The following is a 16,215-nucleotide window of genomic DNA, read 5'->3' as shown; positions in this document are numbered from 1 at the left end:
CCGCCCCTCTCTGGGGACACGCTCCTAGATGAACCGCCATCTCCCCTGCCTGCTCGGCATCCTGGGCCCGACCTGCGCAGGTGCCCTGACCTGAATCCAGGTGCCCCTGTGCTGTTGTACAAAGCCCCTGCACGTGGACATGCTTGGCACTTAGCCCCCCCCGGCTTCTGGCCGCAGCCAAGCCCCAGGCACAGGCAGCCCTGCAGCTATGGAAAGAAGGGGGAGGGTCGGATTCCTGCCAGTGGGAGCAGCATGAGGCCTGTCGATCCTACTGGCCCCAGGCAGGATGGCACGGGAGGAGAGGCCGAATTCCACATCATCATGACGTGGGTGAACAAGGCATGACTGGCACGTCAGCCTAAGGGTCAGGCCATGGCACAACGTGAGCTGCGGAGCCGGCACGCCCAGCCCCTAGAGCCCGACAGATCCAGAAGCTGCAGCTCATCAGGCCCCAGCCAGCCTCCCTGTGGCAGCCGCCCAGCTGTTGCCCCCGCTCTGCAGCTCATTGGTAAACGCTCCCCTCCAGTTCCTGCTCCCCAGTAGGATCCTGACTCGCACCAGTTAATTTTGACTCCACAGCACAACTTCCTGAGGGGATGGACTGCTGGCATGGAAGCCCTGGCATCACAGAGGGAAGTGGGGGGCTAGCAGAGGTGCTGCCAACTCACTCACTGGCCCTCAGCACCAGCCATATTCAACAACTGCTTATTTAAGAGCTGATTACATCCATGCTCCATCGATCCCTGCCTGGGAAGCCAATAGGGGGCTGGCTCTAACCTTGCTGTATTTTTGCTGGGGGCACATGATATTGATTCAGGAGGGGCTGAACACTGCACTCGGGCTCTGGCAATGGGGGTGGAATCCATGTTCAGCTTGGGGCTGACAAGAATCCAGCCTGGGTCCCCTCCTGGTGGAACTGTGGAAATAGCAGCCGAGTCCTTGGGCCTACTTCAGGGGTTCTCAAACTGGTTATTATGGGGGGTCATGAGCTGTCAGCCCCGATGCATGCTGGTAAGGCTGATGTGACATGGGAGTGGGGCTTGTCCCAGCCTGAAATATTTTCAATGGAGGTCCCAGCAAAAAAAGTTTGAGATCCCCTCGGCTAGTTTGATCAACAGCTGGGTTTACTGATGCTGGGGGGGTGGGCTAGTTTTCAGCTCCAGCATCTACTCATAGAGGAAAGGAAACAGCCCCAGCTAGCTAGGAGCACAGGTTGCTAAGCTGGAGGGCTTGTCACCGACACACGAAGCGCAGCAGGTCCAGAGAGGGCTCTGACAGACAGGAGAAAGGGGGGGAGCTTTGCCACTCACCTCACTGGGTCTGACTCAGCCTCACCCTCACACCAGGGCTGCCCTCCAAACCGTGCCTCTGCCCCTCAGGAGATACACGTCACTGGCACCGGGGCTCTGGGGCCAAAGAGAGTGCTCAGCTCAGCATATGAACCCCTGCACGGCGTGGCGCAGCACTGGGCAGAGACGGCCACCGGTTCCTGCCCTGAGCTCTTGTGCGCCATTGCTGTGACTGTTCAAACAGCCCCGCACCCCAGCCCAGACGTGGCTGCATCTTGGCACGCAGGGTGAAGTCCCTCAATGCAGGAGGTGCCCGTGCTCACCCCCTCCCTGAGAGGGCAGTGCCAGCCTCAGTGCCTGTCTGTCGCACTGCACACGCTAGTTCAGGGTCGTTGAGCCGAATTATTCCAGAATCTGGGGAAAACATTCTCTTTAAAATGACCAACCAGCCAAGGCAAGACCATTACAGCCCCTCGCTCTATGGTTGTGGAGTTAAAAGCCAGGGAACGGTCTCTCAGATAACATAACTGCCCCTTGAGCCCCTTTATTACATGTATTCTGGGAGCCCAATTTTGCTTGGGCCCCCATCATGCTGGGTGCTGTTCACAGCCTAAGCAGACAAAGGGTGGGAGGGGAAACTGAGGCAGCAAGAGAGGAAATGACGAGGCAGGAACAGAACCCAGGTGTCCTGGGGCCCAGTCACAAGCCTAAGTCTCAGTTGCACTGTCCCTGCAGTCGGCACAGGGAGAAGGTGGCTTGAATGGCTTGTCTGCACTTGAAACGCTGCGGTGTAGACATTCATGCAGTGACAGGAGAGATCCTCAGGTTGCCACAGACACCTCCTGTCGCTGCGGTTAACCTGCCTCCCGGACGCTGTCTACGCAGGGGTGAGGTCAGCTCCACTGCACCGCTCGCTTAGGGGGCTGGATTTTTCACCCCCCAAGCAACATAGCTGGGTTGACTTAACTTTTGAGTGTAGAGCTGCTCTTAATCTTTGCCCACTCGGGCATGTGTTAGAGCAGCCTTCCCATGACCCCTGGGGGGGGGGGACTGAGAATAACCAGGGCTCAGTGCATTATTCCAGCCAGCACCAACCTCCACCCCCACTCCCCAACACAGCCCTTCAGCCAGTTCTGCACCGCTTGGGAAGGCCACAGTGGCCTAGGGGGCCCATCACTGTTAGTTACCTGATCACAGGATGCAGGTGACTTTCCGAGAGCACAGGTGACGTCTGGGAGAAGAGGGCTCCGGCTTTGCCTGGGGTAAAGGTGTGTGGTTAGCGTCAGGCAGCCCCATCAAAGCGTCCCTGCCCTGCCGCAGACTTCCTGGGTGACTCTGAGCAAGTCACTTGGCCTTTCTGGGCTCCAGTTGCCCCATCTCTAACACAGGGATAATGGCACCGGGGAGATACACACTTGAAAGATTCATGAGGTGCTCCGACATGACCGATGGGAACCAGAGAGGAACCACAGATCCTGGGAGTTTGACATCCTCTCACCCACAAACCCCACAGCTCTGTTACCCCCCAACCCCCCAGAATGCACCCAGCCCAGCAGCCGCGCTTTGCACCCTGGGCTAGAACACTGGGCTCCTAGCGGTGCCGCAAGAGGCACACACCTCGTGTTTAGTGACATCGCTATAAAGATCCGCGAGTAACAGGCCCAAAATCGGGGTCCCCATTGCGCCCGGCGCCGCCCAGACTCGCAGCATCTCTCACACAACACTGTGCTCCAGATTCACTCCAATGACCCAGAGCGACAGTGGAAACTCCAATGCCTACAAAGCCTCCGTTCTGCACCTACTTTGGCTTTATATTGAACTGCCTAGTTCCCTGGCGTTTGCATCATCCTCACAGCAACACTTAGCTCTGACAAAGCACTTTCAGCCTGTAGATCTCAAAGCCCTTTACCACAGCACGTCCATATCGCCAGTCTCACTTTACAGAGGGGGAAAGTGAGGCACAGAGCAGGGAAGTGACTTCTTCAAGCTCACCCAGCAAGACAGCGGCAGAACTGGGACTAGAACCAGCTGTCCCGAATCCCACTCTGGTGCTCTACCCACTGGGCAGCACTGCCTGCTCCTCCTGTGGTTTGAGGAATAGTGCGAGCAGGTGATTTAAGATGCACAGGGCGGCTCTGCGGAGGAAACAAAGTAAATCAGAGCAAGTCTGGGCTGGCAGCCAGACCCTCGCACCCGACCCCCATGGGACCAACCCCCAGTGTCGGCTTCAGGTCAACCTGGATGTGAAAATAACCCAACCAGCTGAGGATCGGCTGTCGTCCAGTCCGGGCTCATGTCCAACTTTAATATGAGGTCTCTTAATGTGTATCTGTGTCTCCTCCTAGTCGATAGTTATGTATGAATCCGCGACATGCACCAGCAACATTAACTCTGGCATCTCCTGCCTTCTGATGCTTATCACCATGCAGCCTGAAATGCAGGCGAGTTTAAAGAGATCATGAACAGCAGCACAAATTCTCATCATTTCTCATCAGTGTTCCAGAGAACTCAGCTGAGATCAGGATCCCTCATCGTGCCGGGTGCCACACAGACACACAGCGTGAGACAGTCCCTGCCCCACACAGCTCCCAGTTTAAACAGACACTGAGGCACTATATGAGAAAGAAAGCATAGAGTCAAATAAAGTGACAAACCTAGATGAATCAAACAGTACTACACATTCTCTAAGGGTAGAAATTCCACCCTTGAATAAGAAGAGTGCAGCAGTAGGACTATATCACCAACCACCTGACCAGGAGGTGACTGTGACTGTGAAATGCTCAGGGAGATTAGAGAGGCTAAAGAGACAGCAGACCCAATAATAATGGGGGATTTCAACTATCCCTGTGTCAACTGGGAACACGTCACCTCAGGACGGAATGCGGAGATCAAATTTCTAGACACTATTAATGACAGCTTCTTGGAGCCACGAGTCTTGGAACCCACAAGGAGAGGCAATTCTTGATTTAGTCCTAAGTGCAGCACTGGATCTGGTCCAAGAGATTAATAGAACTGAACCACTCAGTAACAGCAACTATAACTATAAATGAAATGTAACATCCTTGTAGGAGGAAAAATGCCAAAGAATTCCACCACACTAGCCTTTAACTTAAAAAAGGGGAACTAGCCAAAAATGAGGAAGCTAGCTAAATGGAAATTAAAAGGAACATGGGGATGAAATGCCTGCAAACTGCATGGAGACTATTTTAAAACACCATAATAGAGGCTCAAACTAGATACGCACCCCAATCGAAACAAGAGTCAGAGAACCAAGAAAATGGCACCACGGCTAAACAGCAGAGTAAGAAGCAGAGGCAAAAAGGCATCCTTTAAAAATTGGAAGTCAAATCCCAATGAGGAACAAAGAAAGGAGCATAAACTCTGGCAAGTCAAGTGTCAAAGCAGAATTAGGCGGGCCAAGAAAGAATTTGAAGCACAACTAGCTAAAGACAGAAACTAACAGCCATGCTTCTTAGGTGACAAATCTGAGGAACTGTCCCCCAGACTAAGGTGTCAATAGAGGAGGTTTTGAAACAAATTCAGAGCAAATAAGTAGTCACCAGGAAAAGATGGTATTCACCAAAGAGTTCTGAAGGAACTCAAATGTGAAAATTGCAGCACTGCTAATTGTGGCACATAAACTATCACTGAAATCAGCCTCTGTACCAGATGACTGGAATGAGCTCATGTAATGCCAATTTTGAAAAAAAGGCTCCAGAGGTGATCCTGGCAATTACAGGCCGGTGAGCGTAACTTCAGTACCAGGCAAATTGGTTGAAACTATAGTAAAGAACAGAATTTTCAGACACAGTGATAAATACAATATGCGGGGGAAGAGTCACCACAGCTTTTGTAAAGGGAAACGATGCCTCGCCAATCTATTCAAATTCTCTGAAGATGTCAACAAGCATGTGGACAGGGTTATTCAGTTGATGCAATGTACTCGGACTTTTGGAAAGCCTTTAAAACAAAGGGTAGGAATAATGGTCAGTTTATCGGAGAGAGGTAAATAGTGGAGCTCCCAGGAATCTGTTCTGGGACTTTGGCTGTTCAACCTATTCAGGAATGATCTAGAAAAGGGGGTGAACAGTGAGGTGGCAAAATTTGCAAATGATCCACAATTACTCAGGGCAGTTAAGTCCAAAGCTGCCTGTGAAGAGTGACAAAGGATTCTCCCAAAACTGGGTGACAAAATGGCAGATTAAATTCAGTGTCGATAAGTGCACAGTGATACACATTGGAAACCAGACCCCAATCGTACATACAAAATGATGGGGTCTAAATTAGTTGTCACCACCCAAGAAAGATCTTGGAGTCATCATGGAAAACATCTGCTCAGCATGCTGCAGTGGCAATCAAAAAAGCAAATGGAGTATTAGGAACCATTGGGAAGGAGCTAGATAAGAAGACGGTAAATGCCATGATGCCACTCTATAAATCCATGGATCATGCCCACACCTTGAACACTGCCTGCAGTTCTTGTTGCCCCGTCTCAAAAAAGATACATCAGAATTGGAAAAGGTACAGAGAAGGGCAACAGCAATGATTAGGGGACAAGAGAGATTAAAAAGACTGGGGCTGTTCATCTTCAAAAGTGATGTCTTAGCAGGATATGATAGGGGGTCTATAAAATCATGACTGGGGTGGAGAAGGGAACAGGGAAGTCACTTGATGAAATTAACAGGCAGCAGGTTTTAAACAAACAAAAGGAAGTACTTCTTCACACGACGCACAGTCGGCCCGGGTCCCATGTTGCCAGGGGATGTTATGAAGGTCAAAAGTATAACGGGGTTTAAAAAACAGTTAGGGTTTGTCCACGCTCGCAGTTATGCAGGCAAAATTTTGTTGCTCTGAGGCATGAAAAAAACACACACCCCAAACGATGTAAGTTTTGCCGGCAAGAGTGCAAATGTGGACAGCATTATGTCAGCGGGAGACGTTCTCTGCCGACATAGCAGCTGCTGCTCGTTTAGGTGGTTTTATTATGTCGGTGGGAGAGCTCTCCTGCCAACATAACGTGGCTACCCTCGCACTTATGCCAGAAAAACTTACATCGCTCAGGGGGTGGTTTTTCACACCCCAGAGCGACAAAGTTTTACCAGCATAGCCACACGTGTAGACAAGTCCTGAGATCAGTTCATGGCGGCTAGGTCTATCAGTGGCTATTAGCCAAGACGGTCAGGGATCTAAGCCCATGCTTTGGGGGTCATTGACCTCTGACTACCAGAAGCTGGGACTGGATGACAGGGGATGGATCACCTGTTGATGAGGCACCTGGCACTGGCTACCAGCAGAGACAGGACACTGGGCTAGATGGGCCATTGGTCTGACTCAGGAGGGCTGTTCCTATGACAAAAGGAAGGAGAAAAAACTGAGGCCCAGGGAGGGAAAGGGACCCAGCATGTCGGTGGCAAAGCTGGGAAGAGAACCAGGTTGTCCTGACTCCCAGTCCAGTGCTGACCTGTCAGACAACACTGCCTTGAGAAACACGACCCCTTGTCAGCCAGCGGGTCAGTCCCAGTTCTGGGGCGCTTCCCTTAACTCGGGACCTATGACACACGAAAGCAACACTGACTTACCTGAGGCCCTGGGGCTGGCTCCAAGCTCTAGCCAAGTCCCCAGTAGCTGCAGCAGCCAGGACCAGAGGGCTCCCAGTCCTAGCACTGACCAGACCCAGCCCACCAGAGCAGGGAAGGGCATGAGCAGGCAGCGGGGACCTGGCAAGGAACTGGTTACATGAAGGGAGAGGTTGGTTTGAGAAAAGCAGCCCAATGCCCTCTTTCTGTACCAGGCCTGGGAGATAGCGAACCTCACCCCTCCCCGACCCCTACTGCAACCACTAGATCCCACCCCGCTCCCAGAGCTGGGGATAGAACCCACGGGTCCTGGCTCCCAGCCCCCACTGCTCTATCTGCTCAGATAACGGTTCCATTTTTGCAGAGTCACTGGGTCCATTTTGGGACACAACGGCGCATGATGATGATGATGATTTCTCTTGCGGTAGTGTCGAGAAGGCCCCAGCCATTGTGTCAGGTGTGGCACAGACTCAGTGGAGAAATAAATAGCTCCTGCCCAAAAGAGCTCACAAATAAAAGAGACAAGGGGTGGGAGAGGAAACTGAGGCACCGAAAAGGTAAGAAACCTGCCCGAGATCACACAGGGGGTCAGTGGCAAACTTGGGAACGGAACCAGGTGTCCTGACTCTCAGCCAGTTCACACCCACACCCGGCATTTAAACGCAGCAGGAATTCAGAGCAGCTTTCCCAGTGAAAGAACCACACACCTCGTATCTGAGACGCTCACAGGCAGAGTGTCTGTGCTGATGTGAGGCTATCCACGAGGGCGGGGGGAAGCGTGGGCAGGTGGACGTGGCCAGCAGCCCATCCTTCCTCCCTCCCTTGTTTCCATCACCCCCCACCGCTCATCGTATTGACACTTGCTTCTTCCGCTCCACTAAGCCGGCTGGTCTGGTTAGATAACCACGGTGAGGGGTTGGCGTCAGAGCCAGGCAGGAATCGCCGGTGCCATGAGCAGCTCTGGGACGGTGCGCCCGGCTCTGAGGATGAGTGCCTCAGCCGTCCGCAGGAAATCCTACAAGAAAGCCCAGGGAGAGGCAGTGTCCTTCTCCCCGGCGCACTGGGACGAGGCCGATGGCAGCCAGGTCCATGCTGGGAAACTGCAGGTGATGGAGAAGTTCTTCACCCCGCTGCAGCACCCCAAGGAGGGGAAGGGCTCGGTGCCGGAGCTGAGCCGGTGCCGCCAGCAGTGGCCAGAGGGCCGGATCGACAGCTTCTCCTCCCCCTCCTCCTCCTCTGCTGCATCTTCCACTTCTGCAGCCTCCTGGGCCTCTGACGCCAGCCTGGAGAAGGCCTTCTTGGAGGGCGGCCCCATGACCCAGCCCCAGCATTCCCAGTCATGCATGGACATCTCCAGAGAAGCCAGGGCCTTCCGCCGGGGCAGGCAGGGGACTGGCAGCTACCAGCCTGAGGAGCCTGTCTCCTTCCCCAGGCTGAAGAAGGGGCACAGCAAGAGCGCTGACCGGCTGCCCCGGCAGCGGGGTCCCTGGGAGGTCCAGTCCCCCCCTCCTGCCCAGGCGGGCGGGGAGAGCCGGCTCTACAAAGCCAGCAGCCTGGAGAGAAGCTTGGTCTTCAACGAGCAGGCTGAGATCTTGGCCCCACGGCTGCACAAGCGGGCGGGGGCCCCGGCGCCCAGCAAGGGCATCCTCAAGAACGGGGCTGTTGCCAAGGGCGACGGGCTGCGCAAGGCCAAGTCCATTGAGACCATCACAGTGCTGGCAGGCGAGAGGGAGCCCCAGGCCCCGCCACTCCCCAGGGCCGAGGAGGAGCCGGAGCCTCCACCAGCCGGCTCGGCACTGAGCATCACCAAGAAGCACCACAGCATGGACCAGATGAAACAAGTAGAGGAGAAGCTGAGGTTCTCCCAGTTCCTCAACGAGATCACCAGGCAGGTCATGAGCCCGTCCAGCCTCAGCTCCCTGGGCTGGAGGCCACCAGAGGTCTCCGGTGCCGGCAAAGGCTCTGGCACCGATAGCTCTGAGTCCAAGAGCTCCGGCAGCAAAGCCAGCTCACCAGGGTCCCTGGCTGAGAGCCGGGAGGGCCAGCACCAACAGGAGAGGGGCCCCCCCAGCAAGAGGAGGGGCCCCCTGGGAGATCACGCCAACCCAGCCCCCTCCAGGCACATGGACGACGTCAGCAGCCTAGACCTGGGGGTGGCACCCCAGACCAGGCCGGGTGGCGAGGGGCAGAGGAGGCCTGGAGAAGGCAGGCCAGGCTGTGGGGAGGAGACCGAGGGCCACCAGCAGCCCCTGGCCCCCAGGAAGGTGGAGAAGGAGAGGGCCAGCCCCCCCGAGGAGCCCTGGGGCAAGAAGCAGCCAGCGGGGATAACACGAAAAGGCGGGGCCCACGGCAAGGTGGGTGGCACTAGCCCCTCCAGCACTGTGACCCCACCCAGTGGCGTAGTCAGGGGACCAGTCAGGGGACCATGCCCTCGGGTGCTGGCCTGTGGGGGGGCACCAGCCGGGCCCTCCTCCTTGGAGCCGACCCCCCGCTGACATCCCCAGGAGCCGTGCCAACCCGGCCCCTCCACTCTCAGCCCCTCTGCCCCCGTGCTGGGCGCATCGAGGGCAAATACAAAGAGTGGCCCCCGGGCGCTGGACACCCAAGATACACCACTGACCCCACCCCAATCCCTTCCTGAGCCACTCCCACCCACTGGGACGCCCAGACCTGCAGCCCCCATAACCCCAGCACCATAAAATCCAGACAAAGGCCAGACACAATTCACTTTGCAGCCTCTCACCTACTCCCAGGTCGAAAGCAGGGCGTTTATCTCCAGCTCAGGCGGGGGAGTGATATCTAGTGGTTAGAGCAGGGGGGGCTGGGAGTCAGGACTCCTGGGTTCTATTCCTGACTCTCTGCATGACCCTGGAGATAAGTCCCTTCCCCTCTGGGTGCCTCAGTTCCCCTCTGCGTTCAAGGGGGCTACAGAGACTCACCCTCTCCGGGATCATGTGCTGGGCACTGGTGACCCAGTTTGACAAAGTCTGTCTCCGTCTGTCTGTCCAGGAGCTGCAGCCGCAGGTAGCCGACACGGAGCCAGCTAAGTGAGTACTGAACACACGCTGCATGTCTTGGAGCCTCCAGTCACGATCCATTTAAGCTGCATGTCCAACCCGGGAGGTCACTGTCCCGCTCTGCTCAGCACAGGGGAAGCCTCAGCCGGGCCCCGCTCCTGGAGAAAAGGCGGTGGAGGGGGGACTTGATAAGTCTTTGATACGTCAGTGTTATTACAGTGAGGCTGGAGATCAATTGTTCTGCACGTCCACTGAAGGTCGGACATGAAGGAACCAGCTTAGCTTGCAGCGAGGGAGATCTGCGTTAGACGTCAGGAAAAACGTTCTCACCCGGAGAACCTGGACCAGGTTACCCAGGGTGGGGATGGACTCCCCTTCCCGGGAGGGCTCGAAGACTGTGTGATTGGTCCTGCCTCAGTGCTGAGGGCTGCACCAGAGGATCTCTCGAGGTCCCTCCAACCCTACCTTTCGGAGTCTATCAGCTCACCCCGCAGTGCCCAGTTCCCACAGTCCTCCTGGCTCTGTCTTGGAGGGAACGAAGCAGCTTGAAGCCTCCTTTATACCCAGACCCTAATGTCAGTTAGGACAGTTTCAGGATTGCTGGGCCTTTAACTTACAGCCGGAGCCCAGCACACTCTGATTTGCTTCCTGCAAGGGCAGAGAGCAGCCAGAGTGCAGCAAGCTCCCACCGCATCCTGATCCACCTCCCACGGCCCCAGGGGTCTGAGAGCAGCCAGGGCACAGCGCACTCTGACCAGGACCCCACTGCTGGAAACAGGGCCGGTGCACGGCCCTTACACCAGCTCCTCCTCAGTCACGGGGGGAATCCCAGGGGGTAGTTTCCACCCCACAGTATACAAAAGAGCCTTAGTGTCCCAGAGAATCTGGTCCCCGGACTGCAAGGGGGCCTGCCCTTGAATACATGGGGATGGGGTATGCTCTAAAAGTCCTCTGCATCCTCGGATTGGCTCTCCCAGGGAGAGGGCTGTGGATGGCCTGGTCTATGTGGAGAAGGGAGCATGCAGCTCAAGAATCCAGCCGGGGAGCCAGGCCAGCAGATGGATCCCGGCCCTAGCACTAGTCACTCCAGCCGGGTCCAGGGCTCTGGCATGACAAGACTTCTGGGGCTCAGATTTGCCACAGCATTGCAAATCAGAGCAAGCACCCCACTGCCAGTGCTCTCTGTTACCCCAGGTTGCCCAAAGACCGTGGCATGGAGCAGACAGAAGGAGCAAGCGCAGGGGCCAAGTCTGGCCCTGCTGGGCAGCAGGATCTACAGCAGACCTGGGAGGAACTTGAGTTGCTGAAGGAGAAGTTCAGCAGGTGAGGGATCCAAAAGCCTGGCCCTTGGGTGGGTGGGGCCTCCTCACAGCCACGCCCCCAGGAGATGGAGTCTATTACAACCCTAGCCCATCGTGGGTTGAGCCTGCTGTCTCAGCCACACCCACCAGGAGGCAGAATCTAGTACAGTCCTTCTCCCTTGGGGGTGGAGCCTGCCCTCAGTTCCACTCCTTTGGAGGTTGAGTCTGTTATAGCCTCACCCCCTCTGGAGGCATCAAGTCTGTTCTCATAACCCTGCCTCCTTGGAGACAGGACCAGGACCCTCCCCCCATGCACAACTAACCTGTGGAACTCCCTGCTGCAGGATACAAAGAGCTCTGACCGGTGGAGCTGGCTTTCCAGTAGCACCTCCTGCCATTCCACAGCTCTGCGTTCCTCCCCCACATCTCCTGGAGGTTCAAGTTTCTCATCCCCCTAGGCCCTTCTGGGCCCTGTCCCACTCACACACCATGGCTCCACTCGGCCTCCTCTGCTCTGCCAACACTGGAGCCTGTAAGAGACCATCCCCCATTAACAATAATTATATCTGTACTGAGAGAGGGTCACGATTGGGGATGTATCCCACTGCCTCTACCAATCACACTCTGAGTCACATGACTTCTCAGTCTGCGTGCTCTTCTGTCTGGCAGAACAGGGTCCAGAGATTGATCTCGCAAACTAAGCAGAATTGCTTGTTGCTAGTACTTGGATGGGAAACCTCCAAAGAAAATCCACCATCCTGCAGAGAGTGGGGTGGGAACTCAGTAGTGGATGCTTTCCCCTCACAATCAGCGCTGACCCCAATGCCCCAGCACAGTGCCACCCAAAAGGGCTGCATCTGAATGCTGGGCAAGAGATCATTATATAAACAGCCCCCCCACGTCCCACCCCAGAAACGGCTGCATCTCAGCACCAGGTGAGGGATCCCTGAGTCCGTAGAGAGGTTTCCAAGATCGTCTCAGTCTCTTGTCTGTTCCCTTCCAGGCTGCAGGAGGACTATTCCAACACCCAACACACCAACCAGCTGCTGGAGGAGAAACTTCACCTCATTGTAAGGGCAGCTTTATTCCTGGGGGGAAGAGCGCCAGATTTGGGTTTACAGACACCCCCACCCCCCACACTGAAAGGGAGCGACCCCATAGTCAGATGCATGCACCCTGGAAACTCAGTTGACCAGAGACAGAACAACCCACTATCTCATTCAACATAGGCTCTTATACTGGGCCCCTCACCGTGGCATCTGAGCTTCTAACAGACCACACTGTCCATACATTAGGTGCACCGTGTAGCTACGCTCCCAAGGGATGTGGGGTCTGGTTTGTCCACCCCAAATCTCCCCCTTAGTTCTGAGGAGACATGAAGCCAAGTCTCTTCCCCCCATTGGGGCTTAGAGCGGCCCTGACAATTTGCACAGAGGTTTGAATAGTAACCTGGGGACCCCACCCAAATCCCAAACCATTTTAGGTTTACATTTTAGGCCTACATTGCTCCCTGCCCAGCAGTTTCAATCAGCCACGGGATCGTCCCGCATATCCTAGCACAAAACGTTGTCCAACGTTGTGCAGATGGTAAACAGCCCCCATGCCCCTGGCCCCCCAGAGGTGGCTGCATCTCAGAGCTGGAGGACCAGGAGTTCCAACTCCCAGCCCTCCCTCAACCACTGGGCCAGTATGAACCTGACCCTCTCTTCTTCCTGTCCTGACCCCTTTTGCAGGCTCAGAGCATGGCAGCTGAGAGACAAACCCTGAACCAGCGCATCACTGAGCTGCTCGAGAGGCTTATTAGTGCACAGAACTCCATTTGCACACTGGAGAGACTCAACGTGAGCTTAGCGAGTGGGAGAGGCGGGTGGCATGGGGACCACAGATGTGGGGAGATTGGGGAGGGTTCCTGGCAGTGGGGGTGGTCTGGGGGGTATGATGGTGCAGACCACAGGAGGTGCTGGGAAGGAGTGGGGAATCCTCCCAGCTGTGGAGTCAAAACTCCAGTACCAAGAAAACATTGCTAGATTCTGGCCCTAGTGGCAGCCTCTTATTTTTAGAGCCAAACAGGTGAGGAATGAGTGCCATGGCTCTCCGGAAAGCTGGGCCTCTCAGTTTTCTAACAGCCCTGAGAGACCAGGTCTAACTCCCACGACGTCAGAGATATGGAGATTCAAACAGCTACCAGCCCTAGCGCTTTGTGACGCTATGAACGTCAGTGGCCTCAGGGAAACAAGCACAAAGGTAATCAGAATGATGTGACTGGGGGATCCAATATCTTGACAACCCCTTAGGGCTACACATTAATGCCATCTGCTGCTGGAAAGCTGAAAATCCCAGCTTTCCATCAGGGTGAATCTTTCATTATTAGCTTGAACACTTCAGGAGATATTGCATCTTAACCAGTGACGGCTGCAAGCTTTATCAGTTTGAGGCTGCCCAAATAACACCAGTGTTCCAGAGGGGAAAAAGTAAGCCAGAAAGTAATCAGACTGATGGGATTGATAAATCCAGCATCTCAACAACCTTAAAGCTAGAAACAAATACCTGACACCACTGAAAAGCCAGGGTACAGACCCTTCAGATAGCATAGTCCCGGTTAAGGAGATATTGGGTTTTAAACCAATGCTGGTCCCTCAGTCTCATTGCGCTGGGCACAGCCGCCCTGGGCTGGTGTGACATCCACTCCCCCGTCCCCGCAGATCTCGGCACTGCTGTCAGAATCGGCAGGGAAACACCGTCACATGGAGAAGGCCGATTCCGCCGACAGCCTCTACTCCCTGCACCTCTCCGATGTGGCGCCCCCACCTGCCTTCATGGACAGTGCCTCCGATGCCCACACCACTCCCCCCAGCCAGTCTGACTCGGCCACTGAGGCCAACAAGCCGGGTTGCAGCTCCGAGTCAGACACAGCCACACCCAATGGAGACAGGCCTCGGGTACTCAATTACCGCAGCCTCCCGCCTCCAGGGCGGCTGGAAAGCCACGAGAGGACCACAGCCTTCATGCCATGGAAGCAGCAACAGCCTGGAGAATTGCTGGAGCACGTCAATTCAACAGAGAGTGAGTGCAGCGCGGAGGAGGGGGCCCAGATCCACGCCCTCCCCATGCCACGCTTCCTCTACCTAAGGCAGGAGGCACTGGTGGCTCCCTCAGTGCCCACCCTTCCGCCCACTGATGCCCTGCGCCCTCCGTCTCCGCAGGGCCCACTGCTCGGTGGGCGGCTGGAGCTCATGCCGGAGCTCAGCAGCACTGACAGCTCTGACGAGGATGAGGCTTGGAGCCAAGGCCTGGCGAAGAAGGAGCCAAGAGTGGCTCTGGATTACCAGTCGGCCCAGAAGATCCTGGACAGCTTGCTGAGGAAGCACCGCTTCCTGGAGAAGGAGCCGGCGAAAGCGAGTGGAGGGGGCTATCAGGACAGGAGCGAGACAGGCCAGGTCAAGGGGCACCAGCACCAGATCCGCTACTACTGGGACTTCCAGAGCCCGGGCGAGGAGCAGCTCCTGCTGCACCAGCCCCAGCATGGAGGGGAGTCCCTGCCCTGGGACAAGGGCGAGAAAGTGTTGGAAGGGGAGCAGGAGTGCGGGGATGGAGTGATGGACTCCACACTGCTGTGAGGCGGGAGGGGGTCACCCACAGGCAGATGAGACCCCCCTCTACCCCACAGCCACTTCATTGTCTACCCTCTGCTGCTCCCAGCCACTTCACTGTCCACCCCGCACCTCAGCAAGGAGCCCAGGGAATCAGAGACACTGAGTATAGGGAAATACTGGGCTTGCTACAGACTGCCTGGGGGACAGACAGAGAACCAGAGAGAGTGGTGAGGTGGAGGGCATAGGTTGACCCAGAGGGATCTGTGGGGAGAGGACAGACAGACGGGCCAGAGAAATGAGGATACAGATGGAGACAGAGACCCAGAGAGGAATGGACAGACAGAATCAGAGATGGTAGGAGACAGACAGGCTGATGCAGATAAAAAAGGGGGGACACAGATAGAGGCAATTAGGGGGATTCCACAGCTCCATGTGGAGCCAGGGGCATTGATCCTGGGCTGACCCCTATGGATCCATTCCACCCTGCTGCACCCCCCACTGGCCCCACCTATATATACTTGCATTTGCTTTGCTGACTGTGACCCGATCCACCCCCACCCTCTATATACAGGCACCTGGACTGAACCACCCATATGATCCGACCGCTGTTTAATTAAAATTTCAGAAACCAGCATTAAAGGAATAAATTCCTCAGGCCAACAGGTGTTTGATTTCAGCACACAGAGCTGGGTCGGCAGATGGGGAAGAGCCACCTGGCACTGAGATGAAGCCATCTCTGGGGTGGGTCCTGGGGGCTGTTTACAGAGATTCCCTCAACTGGTGCGGAGAGGCAGGTTTTATCCCCGGCTCTGGGAGGGGAGTGGGGCCTAGTGGGTTAGAGTGGGGGGCTGGGAGCCAGGACTCCTGGGTTCCGTTTGCTCTCTCTGAAAGAGGAGATCTAACTATCTGCCAGTCCCCCTGCTCTAACCATCAAATGCCTCCCTTCCCAGAGCCAGGGATGGAACTCAGGAGTCCAGCCCCACCTCCCTGCTCTAGCCAAGACAGCCCACTTCTTCCCCAGGGCCAACACTAGGACCCCGGAGTCCTGACTCCCGACGCACACTCCCAGCTTTAACCCACCAGACCCACGCCCTGCCAAGAGCTGAGTGTAGAACCCAGGAGTCCTGTCCCCTCTTGGGAAACTCACACCCGACCAATGTCCGTCTTAAAGTGGGTGGGGGATGAAACCACCAACAGCCCTCCTGTCTGTTTGTCATAAATCCTGATTCCCCTGGGGTGGCACCTGCTTTATGGGCCCGTCCCTGGTGTTCAAAGGGCACCCGACGGTACCAGATAAGGAGACTGGGCTGGATCTGGGAGCTAATGAGTAACCCCAAGAGCTGTGGTGACAAGGATCAGATCCACTGGCTGATCTACAAGGCGTGAAGCCTCATCTGCTGCTATAAAGGGCCCACCACACCCACCCACACTCCCAGGGA

The sequence above is a fragment of the Emydura macquarii genome, unplaced genomic scaffold, assembly GCF_026122565.2.
Source record: "Emydura macquarii macquarii isolate MOO-44397 ecotype Brisbane River unplaced genomic scaffold, CSIRO-AGI_Emac_v2 contig_968, whole genome shotgun sequence".
In the NCBI taxonomy this organism is placed as follows: Eukaryota; Metazoa; Chordata; order Testudines; family Chelidae; genus Emydura; species Emydura macquarii.
Note: the sequence above shows the minus strand (reverse complement) of the source record.